The sequence below is a fragment of the Rhinoderma darwinii genome, chromosome 3, assembly GCF_050947455.1.
Source record: "Rhinoderma darwinii isolate aRhiDar2 chromosome 3, aRhiDar2.hap1, whole genome shotgun sequence".
Taxonomy (NCBI): Eukaryota; Metazoa; Chordata; class Amphibia; order Anura; family Rhinodermatidae; genus Rhinoderma; species Rhinoderma darwinii.
In genome coordinates this window covers 387,656,349-387,675,704 of record NC_134689.1, presented here as the reverse complement: position 1 = coordinate 387,675,704, position 19,356 = coordinate 387,656,349, and the positions used below count along the sequence as shown (strand labels likewise).

At 44.9% G+C, this 19,356-nt stretch overlaps 1 long non-coding RNA gene across 1 annotated transcript in view; it reads right to left on the bottom strand.

Moving 5' to 3' along the window:
* LOC142748337 (uncharacterized) overlaps positions 1-12,876 on the bottom strand; it is a 38,176-nt gene extending 25,300 nt beyond the window's left edge. Inside the window, exons 1-2 of the long non-coding RNA XR_012882234.1 lie at positions 12,717-12,876; positions 10,762-10,890 (exon numbers count right to left, since the gene is read on the bottom strand). This is a non-coding gene — a long non-coding RNA (uncharacterized LOC142748337). The remainder of the gene's footprint in view (positions 1-10,761; positions 10,891-12,716) is intronic.
* Between the last annotated feature and the right edge of the window lie 6,480 nt (positions 12,877-19,356).

Below are 19,356 nucleotides of genomic sequence, written 5' to 3'. Positions count from 1 at the left end.
GGGATGTTTCAGCCTGAAAACATCCCCGTAATTTCAGCCGTACCGGCATGTGCAGGCGCTTGAACGCCGCGTCAATTACGGCCGTAATTAGCGCTGCTATTCATTGGAGTCAATGAATAGCGGCTCCAATTACGGCCAAAGAAGTGACAGGTCACTTCTTTGACGCGGGCGTCTATTTACGCGCCGTCTTTTGACAGCGGCGCGTAAATATACGCCTCGTGTGAACAGACAAACGTCTGCCCATTGCTTTCAATGGGCAGATGTTTGTCAGCGCTATTGAGGCGCTATTTTCGGGCGTAATTCGGGGCAAAAACGCCCGATTTACGTCCGTAAATAGGCCGTGTGAACATACCCTAAGGCTGGGTTCACACAGAGTTTTTTGCAGGCAGAAAATCTGCCTCAAAATTCAGTTTGGAATTTTGAGCCAGATTTTACTTTGCCTGCACGCCGATTTTCACAGCGTTTTTCACAGCGTTTTTCACCCGCGGCCATTGAGCGCCGCGGGCAAAAAACACAGCGAAATACGCTTTCTCTGCCTCCCATTGATGTCAATGGGAGGTCAGAGACGTAAACGCCTGAAGATAGGGCATGTCACTTATTTTCCCCGCGTTCCGATTTTTTTCTGCGCGCGGGAAAAAAACACTTCCGCCTCCCATTGAAATCAATGGGAGGCATTTTCGGTCATTTTTTGGCACGTTCTCTGATGCGGTTTCCGCATCAAAAAACGTGTCGAAAAACTCTGTGTGAACTGTCCCTTAGGCCTCGTTTACACGAGCGGGATATACGTCCGTGCGACGCGGGTGCTTTTCACGCGTGTCGTACGGACCTATGTAAGTCTATGAGGCCGTGCAGACAGTCCGTGAGTTTTGCTCAGCGTGAGTCTGCTGAAAAAAACTCACGACATGTCCTATATCTGTGCGCTGTTCGCGCATCACGCACCCATTGAAGTCAATGGGTGCGTGAAAATCACGCAGGTCACACGGAAGCACTTCCGTGCGAACAGCGTGATCCGCGCTACAGCTGTCAAACTCTGAATGTAAACAGAAAAGCACCACGTGCTTTTCTGTTTACAAACATCCAAACGGAGTGTCATAATGATGGCGGCTGCACGAAAAGCACGCAGCCGCCATCATATGCTGAGGCCACACAGAGCTGTTAAGTGCCTTTTGCGCACGCAAAATGCCGCGTTTTTTGCGTGCGCAAAACGCACACGCTCGTGTAAACCAGGCCTTACTCTGAATTGACTGCTTTTTCTCTCTCCTCAACACAAGACAGACTATCAGCTCACTGAGGGATCAGGTTACAGCTGTCCATAGAGGTCTATGGAGAAGGGAGCAGGAGCAGAATGAGTGAGTTAGAGGCTGACACAGATACGCTGCTGCAGCTTCTAGTAAGTGTTAATTCTCACCCCAGTGCTGGATTCTCAGCTACACTGGTCATTACTGCTATATAATCTCCTCCATGCTGCTGCAGCTTCTATAGATTTGTGATAGATAGTGATAGGGGAGCAGGATGTTCTCTTCTCTATGTGTGCTGTGTATAGAAGACAGAGGCGTAGCTAGGGGTTTGGCACAGGGGGGGCAAAAAACATCTGAGTGGGCCCCAACCCAGTTGGCCCCCCAGCTCATGTTTATAGCTGCAGAGGCGCATCCGGCAGGATCAGGCTTATTTAGTTTGCTGTACTACTCTGTATCTGTAAACTTCCATAGAAGTCAATAGGGGTTACGGAAACAGCATAGCATAGGGAGCTACACTATTTTTGTAACTGCTACGCTGCTTCTGTAAACTCCATTCACAGTAAAGTGCCTCCCCACACAGTATAATGCCCCCATGGTGGCCCCCATGCAAAATAATGCCCCTATAGTGCCTTCCCACAAAGTATAATGCTTCCATAGTGGCCCCTACACAGTATAATGACCCCTTAGTAGACCCTACACAGTATATTGCCCCCATAGCTGCCCCATACAGTATAATGCCCATAGCTTCCCCCGTACAGTATAATGCTCCCATACAGTATAATTCCACCATAGCTGCCCTCATATAGTATAATGTCCCATACAGTATATTGTTCCCATAGCTGCCCCCATACAGTACAATGCCCCCATCGTTCCCCCATACAGTATAATGCCTCATTGCTTCTCTCATACAGTATAAATGCCCCATACAGTATATTGCCCCAAAGGCTCCTTGCTCCAGCATTGGATTTAACTGTATCTGCGTCCTGAGGATGCAGATACATTTGAAACCGGGACATGACACTGCGGCCCAGCCCGCCCCTGGGCCCCACCATCTCAGTGGGCCTTGGCCACCACCCCCTCTGCTAGCTACACCTCTGATAGAAGACATGATAGCAGTTAGGCTCCACCCACTAGCTCAGAGAAAACTGAAAATGAGGATAGAACCTATAGAGGGGAAAACTGCTAAGCAAAGCAGAATACAAGTCATATAATGTCCAGAAATACTGTTATTCCTCATGGACACACATATGGCAACTCATTCAGAAAAGTCACGTAAAAGGTTAGATATGCTTTAAAGGGGTTTCCTGGGTAACAAAAGGTTTTTGCGACTTTAAATGAAAGATGAGGACTACTTACTTATAGATGGATGCTACATCGGTCAAATGCGATTTTCCTCCGTTTTCAGTCGTGGTCACATGATCACATAACACCGTTCCTCAATTTCAGCCCAATGAAGTGGGCGGGTCACTGCAAGCTTTTTTTTTTTCTTCTCCTAAACCCCTCCTCTACAAGCACGCAGCCCGAGCCTCTCCTTCTCCAACTCTCTACCCACACACCGCTAACCTTTCCCCTGCACGTTTTCTTCCTGGCGCAGTTTGATTTAGATGTGTCGGGACTGCAATGTTCATAGACACATCAGCACTTTTTGTGCAAACAAATATTAACAGACACAGTGTTGTCACTTACATTATGGAAGTAAGTTCATTGTGTCTGCTAATATTTGCTTATTACACCGCACTAAGAAAAAAAAAAAAGAGGCTGATGTGTCTCCTAGGCTTCAAACAAATCTGCGTTCCGATGAACGGGACCATAGGTTTCCGTTTCCTTCACCATTGATTTCAATGGTGATGGATCCGGTGCCAATGCTTTCCGTTTGTCTCTGTTCTGCAAGGTTTCCGTCATTTTGACGGAATCAACAGCGCAGTCTACCACGGTATTGCTTCCGTCAAAACGACGGAACTCTTGCACAATGGAGACAAACGTAAACCATTGGCACCAGATCCGCCACCATTGAAATCAATGGTGATGGAAACGAAAACCTATGGTTTTTGTTTGTGTCAGTCAGGGCTCCGTTCCGACGGAAAGCTCAGACAGAACGTCGGAACGGAGCCCTGACGCAGATGTGAATGAAGCCTTAGAAGCTGAACGTCGTCGGAGCATGCACTGTTCAAAATGTTTCTTGACTGCATGGTGCATGCGTAGGGAGACCGCAGGGAGGACAACACATGATAAGTGTAATGTATTTAGGTCACATGCTGCTGTGACGCGCCGACCCGCGTTTAGCCCGGTGATGTTGGGGACAGGTGATCGTAAACACTCATTTCCAATGAACTGCGGACGCTAACGTGGTCAAGTGACAGGCAATGATACTGCCGGTACGGCGAATCTTACCGGCGCAGCATCCATCTATAAGGCCTCGTTCACATCTGCGTTGGGGTCCCGTTGTGACGTTCCGTTGGAGCTATCCGTCAGAACGGGACCCTGAACAGACACAAACTGACACAGACGAAAACTAGAGGTTTCCGTTTCCATCACCATTGATTTTAATGGTGACGGATCCGGTGCCCATGTTTTCCGAGTCGACTACGCTATTGCTTCCGGCAAAACTACGGTCCGGTGCAAAACAGAGACAAACGGAAACCATTTGCACCGGATCCGTCACCATCTGGTTTCTGTCTGTGTCAGTTTGTGTCTGTTCAGGGTCCCGTTCTGACGGATAGCTCCGACGGAACGTCAGAACGGGACCCCAACGCAGATGTGAACGAAGCCTTAGTAAGAAGTCTGCACTTGTCAACAAAAAAACTTGTTTATTACCTGGTAAACCACTTAAATGTAATTAGAAAATAAAGCCACAGAAGTTAAAAACAAACAAAAACAAAAAAAAACTAAATATTTTTTGAAACAATTTTTATGAAAAAAATTTATGAAAACAAAAAACATACATATTTTGTATCCTGAGAACGGTAGCGATGAAGCTAATTATTGGTGAACAATGTACGGCATAACACAAAATATATAAAAAAAAAATGGCTGAGATTTTTTTGTTCTTTAGTTTTTGTTTTTTCTAGCGCACCCTCACCAATAAAATGTATATAAACCAAACTCTACAAGTACAACAAAATAGTCCAATTAAAAAAGTCCAGCTCGTCCTACAAAAAACAAAACCTCATAGAGTATGGACACAAATGGCTGGGTCCTCAATGGTTAATAATAAGTATCTAAAATGGAATATTGTAAGGGTATGTGCAGACGCTTACTAAAAAACTTCTGAAAATACGGAGGTGTTTTTAAGCTGTTTTAGCAACTCGGGTTTTTCGCTGTTTTTTACGGCCGTTTTTTAAGCTTATTTTCTAGAGTCAATGAAACACGGCTCGAGAAACGTCTGTAGAAGTGACATGCACTTCTTTTTCGCGACCGTTTTTTTACGCGGCCGTTTTTCAAAACGGCCGCGTAAAAAAAAACGGCCTGTCGGAACAGAATGCCATTTTTCCCATTGAAATCAATGGGCAGGTGTTTGGAGGCGTTCTGCTTCCGATACTCCCACCGTGTGAACATACCCTAATGGTTTGAGAAGCGGGTGTCGCTTTGGCCATACCTTAAACTGTTTCGGGCATACCTCCCAACTATCCAGTTTTTCTCACAAAATAGACCTCAAAAAGGGGACGGGGTTTGTTCAAATATGTCACAAATTGGGCATTTCTGGGAGGTTTCATGGGCATTTCCGTGTGGATCAAGGGCCGGCCTTAAAATGTCAAATGCTGGTGGGAATGGACTTTGGCAGAAAAATAATTTTTTAAAAGCTGCAGTGAATGAAGCAACAGTGTAGGCTGTAATGTCCGTGGCTGCTGGCTATCAGCTCCAACCTACACCTGACAGCGGCAGCCACGAGTCGGCAAGCGCTGGCCCCAGCCTCCTCCTCAGGAGACGCCAGCGCTCGCGTCCACTCCCCTCTGCCGGATCCCGTAGGGTGCGCGCGCAAGCTCGTGCCCACTTTTAAAGGCGCAGCGCACGCACCGGACCTCATGGACGAACTTTGACCCGTGAGTACCCTGGACTATAAGAGGGGTCCAGCCCCCTAGTTCTATACCTGAGCGTTGTTGTGTTCCCTATAGTTTGTCTATGTGATGGCCTCCTAGTGTGTTTCCTGTTCCAGTCCCTGCCCCTGTACCTATACTTGTTTCCAATTCCTGTTCCTAGCAATCCATACCTTCCTGGTCTAGCACAGAGCGGTGCCAAAGTCGTGCTGCGCTACATCCACGTCTGACCTGCTACCTAAGTTCCAGCCGAGCCTGCCCATCTGCTGTCTGAGCTGCCACAGGTACCTATAGAACTATAGACAATCACCTGCTCCCTGTTGGCCAGCTGCCTTACCGCCAAGGCGGTATGGCCCAGTGGGTCAACAGACCCTTCGTAACATAGGCTTTTTGAGAAAAAGTGTCCTTGTTGCCCCTAAATAACCAATAATAGTCCAGCTATCATTTTTTAACCTGCCCTTTCTCTAGTGCCATTTACCTTCCACTTTGGGCAGCTTCAGTGAGAATTTTTTGGGATTTTTCAGCAGAGCTTGGCATACCCCTTGAAATCAATGGGTCTGTAATGTCTCGTCAGCTTCCCCCTTTAATGCTGATGGAAGTCAATGGGCCAAAAGCGCCAAGGCCTCTTATTTCTAGAGTTCATAGAGGTCTCTCTCAGCTCACAAAGCCTCATTATTAACACCTTCTGACCCGTCCGAATAACATAGTGGGAGATGCTTAAAGGCATATATTAAAGTGTAGCTAAAAGTGTAACAAACTTCTGACATGCCATAGTGTCATGTCAGAAGTTTTGATTGGTGGGGATCCGAGCACTGAGACCCCCACCAATCGCTTAAACGAAGCAGCTGAAGCGTTCGTGTGAGCGCTCAGCCGCTTCGTGTCTGTTCGGCTTTTTCCGGAAATCAATATATTGGAGTATGGACTCAATAAAAAGTCTATGAGCCTGTACTCCGATACATCGGCTTTCCAGACAAAGCCGAACAGAAACGAAGCGGCTGAGCACTCACACGAGCACTTCAGCTGCTTCATTTTAGCGATTGGTGGGGGTCTCAGTGCTCGGACCCCCACCAATCAAAACTTCTGACATGTCTCTAAGACATGTCAGAAGTTTGTTAAACGTTTAGCTACACTTTAAAGATTGACATGTTCTCGGATCTCATACAGAATTTTGACAAATTTTTTAAAAAAAAATCTTAGAAGTTTATTTGACTCATTTGGTGCCAGTGTTGTAAAGGGGACTTTTTGAACTTTTGCACCTGTTTGCCGTTCCAGAAGAGGACGCTATATCAAGTGCAAAACCACAGTGATCACTTTTTTGTTTCTGAAGTCCACAGAACTTCACAACTTCACGTCTCATGGTCATTTCATGTTGGGTACATGCATGTGGTATACGGTGAGTACACCTGTATATCCGTTTGGCCAGAATTCTAGAATTCTCTCAGATCCATAGCTTTGGCCTCTGTCCTGTGTTTTGGCGTGTAAATAGCAGAAGTAGCCCTCATCTCGTATGAACTATAAGCAGCGCTCTCATCTTGTCTCGCAGTGAGTTAGGGATGTAGATGTCCCTCCTCTCTGTGTCACATCTCCAGGTCTCAGAAGACACCGTGTAGAAGAGAAGCTTATTAACAAGCTCTCACAAGACAGTTATTTTTGGAGGAGTCTCGGAGGACCTGACCCTGAAGAGGGAAACTCATTTATTCCACAGCTCCACTGTCCTGCCATTTCCTGCAGAGAAAGGGGAAAAGTGAAAACACATGTTCTGAGGCGAGGTTTAGGAAACCCCGCACAAGACAGATGAGACCTCCTATCCCCGGTACATTAGTCAATGCCGGGATGGTTGCCAACCCAGGTGTTCCTGGCTCTGTCCAAATTTGCCAAGAACAATGCATATAGCAGCTGATGGTGCTGACAGAACCCCTCACTTATTTCCTGTGTCTTGGCATCTTAAGACCGATTTCCCACAATTATCTGCAATATTCTAGAGATTTAATGTTTACCTGATTTATCAGGATCCGGCACTGGTGGACTTCAATCTTATGTTCAGCAACATGGATTATCAGACTGTAGATTATCAGGACAGGATCACACAGTGCTGGTTATATGTAATATCCAGTGATCTCCTGACTGTAGATTATCAGGACAGGATCACACATTGCTGGTTATATGTAATATCCAGTGATCTCCTGACTGTAGATTATCAGGACAGGATCACACATTGTTGGTTATATGTAATATCCAGTGATCTCCTGACTGTAGATTATCATGACAGGATCACACTAGTCGTAATTACAGTAAATTGAGAAATTCTGATCTCTTAAAAGAAAAGAACCCCACCAAGAATTATTATGAAGTTACGTCAAAATACCAAGAAGCCCACGCTCCAGCACTAGTGAGCGGTAGCCATCTTCTCTTCTGTAATGCTACAGTGTATATCAATGGCGGTCTTTATGGGGGAGTGGAGATCCAGTGTTGTTAAGAAACATATTCGGCTGTTTTCTGCCATGTAAAGTCTTACAAATAGTGTTATTTCCTGCTGTCCATACATTCCTTAGTGGGCACAGCACTATAAACCAATCAGATGTCTCCTTACTTCTACCCTCCTTCTCTTGCAGCATACAGTTTCACAGAAACACAGAGAGAGAAGCTGCAGCTGCATCTCCCTCCTCCCTGTCTACGATTTACTTTATTACTGCAAATGGATTTCTTAGGGAGCGAGGAGGTTTGTGAACATTTACAGAGATACAGAAAGCCTGCAGACAAAGAAGGGGGAGTGCAATCTGCTAGAAGGGGACGAAGATCTCACTTTTTTTTAATCTAATACGATATATTACAATGTTTAAAGTATTCGTGGGAACTACTGATTTATGCAAAATTAAAAAAGGTTGATAAATAGGCTTTACAAAAGCACTCATATCCTTTACTGGTATACAAATATCCCCTCCCCAATCAATAGTTATAAAAAATAGTTTTCCTTTAGGGCAAATAGTCCAAATGAAAAGATCTGTCATCAATGAAGTGGACCAAGCTTGAGTGTGATTCTGTGGATGTTATCGTAGGATCACATCTCCGATTGCGATATAAACAAAGTTGTATGGCACCAACTAGTTATTTGTCATATAAGAACATCCCTTAAATGAGTCCATGGAGAACTAAAGTTTTGTGATTAACCGCTTGGTTGCCAGAAGACCACATTAACAGCCAACAGCATCACGCTATGGAAGGAAACAGTCTATTTATAATGATGTTGTTGGGCCTACAGAACAACCAAGAGATTCTTTCAATTTAATAAAATCCTCACTCTCGAGTCCTTGTTTTGGTATTGTGGTGTCCCCCTCCCCACCCTTGCTGTCACCTTGGCTCCTGCCTCACATACTCTAGATTCCCGGTATCTCAGTCCCCAGCGGCCCATTGTATTCCAGGCAGATGGAGCCCGTTCCACCGAGAATTTACTGTGTGACAGCAATATAAATAGCCTGAAAAAAAATAAAAAATCAGCCAGATCTGGTATAGTTCTAGGGCCAAAAGAAAGCATATATAAGCAGGGATATTAAATGATATGCGCTCTTACAACATATGCTCATGTGCGAAAGGAGCCAAAATAATATATGTTCTATATTTCCTAGGCGTAGATCTGGTAATGTATGCAGACTCACACAATTCAGTAATCATATGTAATTTAACCTTTTCAGTGCATATAATGGTATTATCCCTGTTCACAGATGTTTCGATATTCTTATTGAATGGGTGTGTGGTGTATATTGTAAGGTCAGGAACCCAGGTAGTAGGCAAGGGCATAACTTAAAGCTCCTGGGCCCCAATGTACAATCTGTAACAGGACCAGGGCCCCTCACCTATCATGTCCCATATATAATACTGGTGTATTCTTATGTGGCAGAGGGGTCTTTGAGCCCCTCTCAGGTACCAGGGCCCGGGTGCGGCGGTTACCACTCAATAGTTATGCCCTGGTAACAGGTAAAGGCAGTAGAAAGTGGCTGGAATGGCACTTGTCGCTTGTATAATAAATGCCATTTTATATAAATATGACATTTAATATGGCTTTTTGAGCAGAGAATGGGAAAAGTGTGTAAATGATATTGTTTATTACACTGGAGTGTGTGCAGTGTGTTTGACTTAAAAGGAATTTGAAATTCATTCACACAGATGTTAAAATTATTTATTTCGAATGGATCTTTAAAACATATTTACATACAACATTGTACTATCGGGACAATGTAGCATCTTCCCCACTTTTCCCTACCTACAGAGTGGTAAATACTCAGAAACCATCTCACGCCTCAAAAAAAATGATCTGCAGTACCATAGTAAATAGTAGACAGGGAGGAGGAGGGGGATGCAGCTGCAGTTTTTCTCTCTATGTGTGTCTGTGAGACTGCATGCTGTGAGAAGAAGTGGGGAGGATCAGTATGATTGGCTCAGGGTGCAGTGCACAGAACTATGGGATGTGTGGGCAGCAGGAAATGACACAAAAGTAAGGGCAAATAACATACCAGAAAGAGCTTGCCCACTCAGAAAGAAAAAAGCATAGTTACCCACGGACCCAGATTTGCTGGGGCTGTCCCTAAGTTTTTAAGGGCAATCCTGGCAAATATTTGTCCAGCAAAAACAAGTTTTTTCTTTTCTAAATCGGCAGTTACTTATTGAATCAATCCAATAGGTAATGGCTAACATTAATTTCTCACCTCTCCTCTCCTCTCTCCCAACTCCTACTGCGCAGTACAGGATCTTCTTCCAATTTGTGTGCCACCGCACATGACATCTTTTCGCTGGCCAGCATCATGATGTTGTGGCAGCGTCAGGATGTTATGTGCGGAAGCACGCGAAGCTGAAGAGGAGCCTGCGAAAAAGGAAGCAGGAGTGAGGAGATTTGTGTAATGATCTGGGGTCTGAAATTTGGGGTCTAAATTATGGGGTTTGGTCTTAGGTCTGTTATGGGGTCTGCATTATGGAGTGTAAATTATGGAGTCTGGGGTCTGAATAATGGGATCTGGTCGGGGCCTGAATATTGGGGTCTGTATTATGAGCTCTGGGATTTGAATATTTGGGTCTGGTATAGGGCCTGTATTATGGTGTCTGGCGTCTGAATTATGGGGTCTGGTATGGGGTATGGTCTGAGATCTGAATATTGGGTTCTGGTCTGGGGTCTGAATTATAGGGTCTGAAGTTTGTGATACGCTACGTGTGACCCTAGCCTTAAACCTTTCCCCTCTTTCTAATATGCACATTTTTCAGTCCATCCCATTTATTCACATACAAACACTGTAACAGTCTCTTCCGGCACTGAACTGGTTAAGTCATGTCACATGGCACTCACTTTTCATCTGGGTTATAGAGGGTGGGGGGAGAGAACTGCACCTTGTAGCGTGATTTATGGTCCTTGATTCCAAGCACATGTCTATGAGTGAGAGCTCCTTCCCATTTCCCTGTATATGTCCTGAGTGTGTTCATGCTGTTAATGTCTGTGCCCTTACCTCTAAATCAGTAGGGCTGTCAGGGGGCCGTGCTGCTGAAATGACCCCCGGCTCACATCTGCTCTGCATACCTTTTACCTCCCCCGCTTTCTGGTGCATTCTACATACAGTTCTTCTACACGGATGCCCCTAGAAGAGGAAAAACATAATAAAAATTACATTAAAACGAGAATAAATGACTCATGTAATGCAAGTTATAAATGTTTAAGAATATTCGAATGGCCCTCGGTGGTGGAGAGCAATGACATACCTGGCATAGTGGTAGACCATGGCACTCTATGCAGAAAGGGTGCCCAGTACTGAGCCACACTCCCGCAGGCAATCATACTATTAACTGCTCAAGACAGGAATTGGGACAGGTAACACATAAAAGCTATTTCCACCTTCTCAAACAAATTTGAATTGTCCTAGTTCATCTAAAATGAAAAATGAAACACATGTGCAAAAAGTCTGAATTAAAAATGTCCTACTATTTTGTGTCTACAGCTTCTATACAGACCTATGTTTCTCCATGGTAACAGACAACAAAACAACTGTGTAGTCTGACTCTACAGACATAGTCCCTACCATCTGTCCCCTACTTTTAACTCTTATAAATTCTGTAGGTTTACAGGTAGTAGAGGACCGATGTAAAGGTGTCTGACTGCAGGATCAGACTACACAGAGCTTGTTTGTTATCCGTTATATAATTTTTTTACTCAAGACTATTGGCTAATTTGTGCATCGGATCAATAAAAAAAAAATGGTTGGCGAAGGTGGACATAGCCTTTAAAGGTGCTGTGTGGTTTTAAGGATCCGACAGGACTTGCTGTGCTAATACTGATGGGTATTCCCTTTATTAAGCCCATACCCATGCCATTCTTTGTGCAGCACTGCAGAATTTGTTGGTGTTATACCGGCAGCGGGAAATGACTAAGGTCAATACCATTTTCCTGAAGCAATACATGATTCTACGTATTGGACTGCAGATCACAGAAGCCATCGGTACAGGGTTATGTGCGTTTCTTTAGATTTTGTGAAACCCAGGTAATCATCTTACAAACACCAAGGACAAGGAACTCGTTACAGGATCAGAAAACTGTGTACAAAGTGTTTACTAATTACAGAATCTGGGTCATGGGTCCCTTTGGACCGCAGACATCTGGCAGGCTCTAATTAAACAGCCAACACATAGGAGAATGTGCCCATAGTAAATGCTGGTTCGGGCATCAGATGTAACCCCTTCATTTCCAAAAAGGGGAATATCTGTCCCATTGTTCTCTTACAGTTACAAGAATGGGCCTAGACGTCAGCGGAAATATGGTGGTAGAAGTTTTATTGGCTCCTTAACTGGTCATGAACAATCATTGTTTGCAGGCAGGGTTGTCCGCTACGGGCATATGTAGTGAATATGGGGTGTCTGTCTCTACTAGCCAACGTGGCGGACCACTACAGCTCTTCCTTTGATAGATCCAGGGTGTCTACGCATTATACAGATGCTGATTAAAGAGGTACTCTGATGATAGACATTTATAACATATCTCTAGGATATGCCATACATGTGGGGGTCCCACTGCTGAGATTCCAAGCTACCAGAAGAATGTGGGTCCCGTGTCCCCTATTGTAGCTGTGAGCCTGGCCACATGGGGTCACAGCCAGAGGGGGGCCCACTGTACACTTGCTCATCACTTTCTATTATAGTCTGTAGGTTACGTAAGCTCCCCTTTTCAGTTTGGTTTTTGCTGGGCTCAAAAGGGAAAACGGGGGGCCGGGATCGCCATTTTCCTTATAGGTAGGGATTACAGTGGCAGTTCTCCATCCTATCAGACTTGTATGGGATATCCTAGTGATAACCATTTATCTTCTATGGGTGCTGCAATGTAATGCAACACTACAAAGCAAATACAGCCACTATGTGGGGTGTTTCCTGGTCACCCACCAGGTATTGTAGATGGTTGCATGTTTTGCTCCCTCACCCTTTTATGTTTCCCCCGGTGTCTGTTTCCGTTGTTCGTATCCTTCTGTTTCTGTATGTCTTCCCAATGGGCAGGGGTGAGGCTGGGTTTCCCTAGCAACCAAGGAAATGCAGCAGTCCTGCACTAAGGGGGGTTCCCATTGAGCCCTGTATTAGTTCACAGATCAGGTGACCGCACTGGTCAAGGTGATTGGTGCAGCTCCTGTATAAAAAGACATTAGAGAAAAAGAAGGGGTGGAGTTAGAAAAAGGCGGGAAAGTGTGAGGTAATAGTGGAGGGAGTTACAGCAGTAACAATAGGTAGAAAGAAGCTGAACATTAGAGTGTCTGGCCGAGTGTCTGGGAATCTAACACCACATAGTGTCATCAAGTCAGAGGGACCTAAGAGTAAGGTCTGAATATTAAGTGAATAAATTATATCCAGAATATAATTATCAAGTAAAGTCTGGTCATCCCTCCACTCTTTGTGGTAATTTGAGTGAACAGTCATCTTTGAAGTAATATTTTTTGTTAATAAATATACAAGGTACAAACAAGTGATGTTTATGTTATAGCCAGAGCAAAGCGGTCTTAACAACTTGTCGACACAGGACAAGAACACTCGTCCTGAGCGACGGGTACTTTGCGCATTAGGATGAGCATTCTCGTCCTGTGTGATAGCCGTGTCTGCGCGCGATCAAGAGCGGATTAACGGTTGTAATACAGAGCCGCAGTCCCGCTCTAACGACGGAGAGAAGAGAAACCTCTTCTCTCCACCGTTAACCCCTTGAATGCCACGATCAAAGCTGATTACGGCATCCAAAGTAAACAAGAGAAGGGGGGACTGTCCTTTGATCGCGTCACAGAAAATCCCTGTGACGCGATCAAAGCCCATAACGTACATGGCCAGACAGCCCAGGGTCCATTGAAGGACCCGAGGGCTGTCTGACCATATTTCTTGTTGTTAGGGCATACTGAGGTATGCCCTAACAGCTGCCTGTGTACAATCTACTGGAGAAGCCCCTGGCATCACTATTCATTTATGGACAGTGACGTTAGGGCTCTCTCTAGGAGCGGAATCCCCAGACGTCATTCTGACTGGTGATTCCGCTACTGGAGAAGCCCCCGGTGTCACTATCCATATATGGACAGGGATGTCAGGGGCTACTCCTGGAGCGGAATTCCCGGCCACAGCGTTGACAACACTCGGGCAGGGAATTCCGCTTTTAGAGATAGCCCCTGACATCACTGTCCATATATGGACAGATACATCAGGGGCTCACTCTAGGAGTGGAATCCCCGGCCAGAGGAATTCCTCTCCTACAGGGAGCTACAGTCGTGCTATCTACAGAAAGGGGATGCCATTTATGGGGGAGAGGGTGCTGCTGCTATCTATAGGGGGACTGTCACTATCTACAGGGGAAGTGACGCTATCTGCAGGAGGGTGGCACTATCTGCAGTGGGGTAGCGCTATCTACAGGGGGGGTGGTGCTATCTACAGGGGGGTGCTATCTGCAGGGGGGGTCATGCTATCTGCACGGGGTGACACTATCTACAGGGGTTATGGTGCTGTCTACAGGGGGGTGCTATAAACAGGAGATGTGGCACCATCTACATGAGGAGCACTGTGGCATTATATGGGCACTACCTACAGGGGACACAGTGGCACCATCTACATGGGCACTGTGTGTTGTACTATGTGGGCACTATCTACAGTGGGAACTGTGGCACTATGTGGGCACTGAGGCACGATTTACAGTGGGCACTATCTATGTGGGCACTGGCACTACCTACAGTGGTATTGCGTCACTATCTACATGGGCACTGTGGTGTTTTCAGGCGGCTGGGACAAAAAAAAACTAACGAAAAAAATTCAACCATTTTTTTTAACATCCATGTAAAACGGATGGCAAATGCCAGTGAAAAACGGCTGGGAAATGGATTCAAATTTTGAGGCACATTGATGCAAAGCAGCCATGAAAAACTGACAGTTGATCCGTTGTTAATGGCCCTTTTTTCCACGTCGTGTGAACATAGCATTATAGCCCTCTTCGCTCTCCGCTCACAGTGATCCAGGGTGACGGAGAGAGAAGACGACTAATTGTTACAGAGCTGTACAGTGTATATAGGTATATACATATAGTGTAGATAAATATATAAAAAATTACAAAAATTTGTTTTTTTATTAATTAAACTAATCTAGGAAATGAAAGCCTCATAAGTCTTGTAAACAGAACAAAGTAAAAATAGTTGTGATATTCAAAGCTGTTGCAGAGATATTGTTTAAAGAAGTGCATATCAAAAATGGAAAATTTGTCCTGGACACAGGGGCATCAATGACCCTTGGTTATTAAAGGGGTAATAAAGAAGTTGATTGGTTGTTAATCTGCCTACAGTGTATCATAAATAAATCCACGTTACAACTAGACTGCAGGTGCCAAGTTTGGACTCCCCCTTTAAGAAAAGTGTTATTTCTAAGGTCACTTTTTTGCAATCAAATACTACTGCCCAATTCAAGAAATTCTGCATCTATATGTAAAGATTTTAGTGTTGTATGTTGACTATGGAAGTGTGCGTATTGTCATTTCACCACTGCCAGACTGTGCATTTGGGCACTTGGGAAGTGTCCAATGTCCAGCACCTGCAAGGGGCAATGAGCCGCACTTCTTCATGACAAGGATGAAAGGGTACAGCAGTGAAGTCACCTCTAAAGTGACCAGTGCATTGGACTATATCCTCTCAAAGTACTGCAAATGAACGCAGGGCCAGCCCAGGTTCTGTGTGACCCATGGGGGACAACACAGATGACCCGGCATCCAAGGCTTGGGACCATCCCAAATCTTAATCGTATAGCAGTAAAATGTAGACATTGAATAACACTAGTATTAGATTACTTTACATATGGAGCTATTATTTGAGCACTACATGTTGGTATTATGCACTGTATGATGATATTTTATTAGGCATTGTGAGGCATTGCTACTAAGGCGCTATACAGTATATTATTTTTGCAGTGCACGGTAGCGGTGGCACTGTATAGCATTGTTATTTGGCCAACATATGGCACTGTTCTTTGGGTACCATCTTGTTTAATATTGATATATAGGCACAATATGGTTTGGTCATTTGTACACTAATATGATGGTATACCATATGGGGGGCTCCAACAAATGGCATCGTACAGGCTGGGCTGCACCATCCATAAGGCGAGATGAGCTTCTCGCCTCAGGCGGCGGCCTGCTACCTCTCCGCAACCCCCTCCTGCACTAATTGTACCTGCGTCTATAGGACGCAGATACAATTACATGCATAAGTGCTGAATGGCCGGGCAAGTTCCTTACAATTACGCTGATTGGCAGGGCAGAATGACTTGCCCCGCCAACCAGCGCGTTTCAATGATGCTAGCGGCGCAATTACATAATCGCGCCACTTCCGTTGTTAAAAGGCGCTGATTTGGGGGGCAAATCATTCTGCCCTGCCAATCAGTGCCTTTCAACGACGCTATCAGCGCGATGACGTCATCACGCTGCTCCGCAGTTAAAAGTTGCTGATTGACGGGGCAAGTTACTCTGCCCTACCAACCAGCTCCTTTCAGTGATGCTAGCGGTGCAATGACATCATCGGGCCGCTTCCGTTGTTGGAAGGCGCTGATTCGCGTGGCAAGTCATTCTGCCCTGCCAATCAGCGCCGACGTTTAGCCCCAGCAGACCTGCTCAGAAGAGAGGAGGCCTGCATTGACACAGGACGGAGCGGGATCGGGATCAAGGTGAGTATGTAAAGTTTTTTGTCCACTTAAAAGTGTGACTGGAATTATCTACAGCAGGTTCTATATGTGGGGCACAATCTACAGGGGAGGCTATATGTGGGACACTATCTACAGGGGGTCTATATGTGGTGCATTATATAAAGGGGGGCTATATGTGGGGCTCAATCTACAAGGGAGGCTATATGTGGGACACTAGATACAGGGGGCGCTATATGTGGGGCACTTTCTACAGGGGCGCTATATGTGGGGCACTATATACAGGGGAGACATATGTGGGGCACTAACTACAGGGGGGGCTATATGTGGGGCACTATATACAGGGGACACTATATGTAGGGAGCTATCTACAGACGGGGCTATTTGTGGGGCACTATCTACAGGGAGCAATGTGTGTGTGGGACACAGTGTATGGTGCTATTATAATCAGGGACACAGTATATGGTGCTATTATAATCAGGGACACAGTGTATTGTGCTATTATAATTAGAGGTGCAGTGTATGGCGCTATTATATTTAGGGGCATCGTGTGTGGTACCATGAGAATTTTATCTTTGTTTATAGGTGCAGAAATGTTTAAAAAGTGAGAAGCCGAAGACATCTGAGCGGCAAACTGCAGAAATGGGCTGTGGCCGGGAGAATTCGACATAGAGGTCTGGACCAGATGGAGAAGAAAAGAGAAAAAGAACAACTAGAATCTGAGATCGTCATCGGTGAGTCACTTAATGTAAATGTTTTTTTCTGCCTCTAATCAGTACTATAGTCACTATATGATCTGCAGCAAGATGATGGATGGTATGATTATGATATGATTTTTTTTGTGAAACAGCATCTCCCAGCATATTCTTACCATTGCTTGGGCCATACTGAGAACTGTAGTTTTACGCCATACAAACCCAGATGGCAGGGGTTACACTAAATTGAGCTGTATTAATGCTGGTGTTGTATTTATGTGCTGAGGTTGGATCTGGTACTGTATATACAGTGGAGGAAATAAGTATTTGATCCCTTGCTGATTTTGTAAGTTTGCCCACTGTCAAAGTCATGAACAGTCTAGAATTTTTAGGCTAGGTTAATTTTACCAGTGAGAGATAGATTATATAAAAAAAAAAAAAGAAAATCACATTGTCAAAATTATATATATTTATTTGCATTGTGCACAGAGAAATAAGTATTTGATCCCCTACCAACCATTAAGAGTTCAGCCTCCTCCAGACCAGTTACACGCTCCAAATCAACTTGGTGCCTGCATTAAAGACAGCTGTCTTACATGGTCACCTGTATAAAAGACTCCTGTCCACAGACTCAATTAATCAGTCTGACTCTAACCTCTACAACATGGGCAAGACCAAAGAGCTTTCTAAGGATGTCAAGGACAAGATCATAGACCTGCACAAGGATGGAATGGGCTACAAAACCATAAGTAAGATGCTGGGTGAGAAAGAGACAACTGTTGGTGCAATAGTAAGAAAATAGAAGACATACAAAATGACTGTCAAACGATATCGATCTGGGGCTCCATGCAAAATCTCACCTCGTGGGGTATCCTTGATCCTGAGGAAGGTGAGAGCTCAGCCGAAAACTACACGGGGGGAACTTGTTAATGATCTCAAGGTAGCTGGGACCACAGTCACCAAGAAAACCATTGGTAACACATCACGCCGTAATGGATTAAAATCCTGCAGTGCCCGCAAGGTCTCCCTGCTCAAGAAGGCACATGTACAGGCCCGTCTGAAGTTTGCAAATGAACATCTGGATGATTCTGAGAGTGATTGGGAGAAGGTGCTGTGGTCAGATGAGACTAAAATTGAGCTCTTTGGCATTAACTCAACTCGCCGTGTTTGGAGGAAGAGAAATGCTGCCTATGATCCAAAGAACACCGTCCCCACTGTCAAGCATGGAGGTGGAAACATTATGTTTTGGGGGTGTTTCTCTACTAAGGGCACAGGACTACTTCACCGCATCAATGGGAGAGTGGATGGAGCCATGTACCGTCAAATCCTGAGTGACAACCTCCTTCCCTCCACCAGGACATTAAAAATGTCTCGTGGCTGGGTCATCCAGCACGACAATTACCCGAAACATACAGCCAAGGCAACAAAGGAGTGGCTCAAAAAGAAGCACATTAAGGTCATGGAGTGGCCTAGCCAGTCTCCAGACCTTAATCCCATCGAAAACTTATGGAGGGAGCTGAAGATCCGAGTTGCCAAGCGACAGCCTCGAAATCTTAATGATTTACAGATGATCTGCAAAGAGGAGTGGGCCAAAATTCCATCTAACATGTGTGCAAACCTCATCATCAACTACTAAAAATGTCTGACTGCTGTGCTTGCCAACAAGGGTTTTGCCACCAAGTATTAAGTCTTATTTGCCAAAGGGATCAAATACTTATTTCTCTGTGCACAATGCAAATAAATATATATAATTTTGACAATGTGATATTTTTTTTTTTTTTTTAATATAATCTATCTCTCACTGGTAAAGTTAACCTAGCCTAAAAATTCTAGACTGTTCATGTCTTTGACAGTGGGCAAACTTACAAAATCAGCAAGGGATCAAATACTTATTTCCTTCACTGTATGTACTGAGCTTGGTTCTGGTGTTTTATTTATGTACTGAGCTTGGTTCTGGTATTGTATTTATGTACTGAGCTTGGTTCCGGTGTTGTATTTATGTACTGAGCTTGGTTCTGGTAATGTATTTATGTACTGAGTGTCACGGTCACAGGATATGTGGACCCACTAGGCCGCTCCGCCGTAGCGGAGGGGGAGCTGACCAGGTCTCAGTCTATACGAATGTCTACAGCAGTTTGTAACACTCGGGTACCTGAACTAGTCCAGACAGTGGCTGTGGCTTCAGCACAGATGGAGGTCGGTGTAGCAGGTTGCGCCAGACATGGC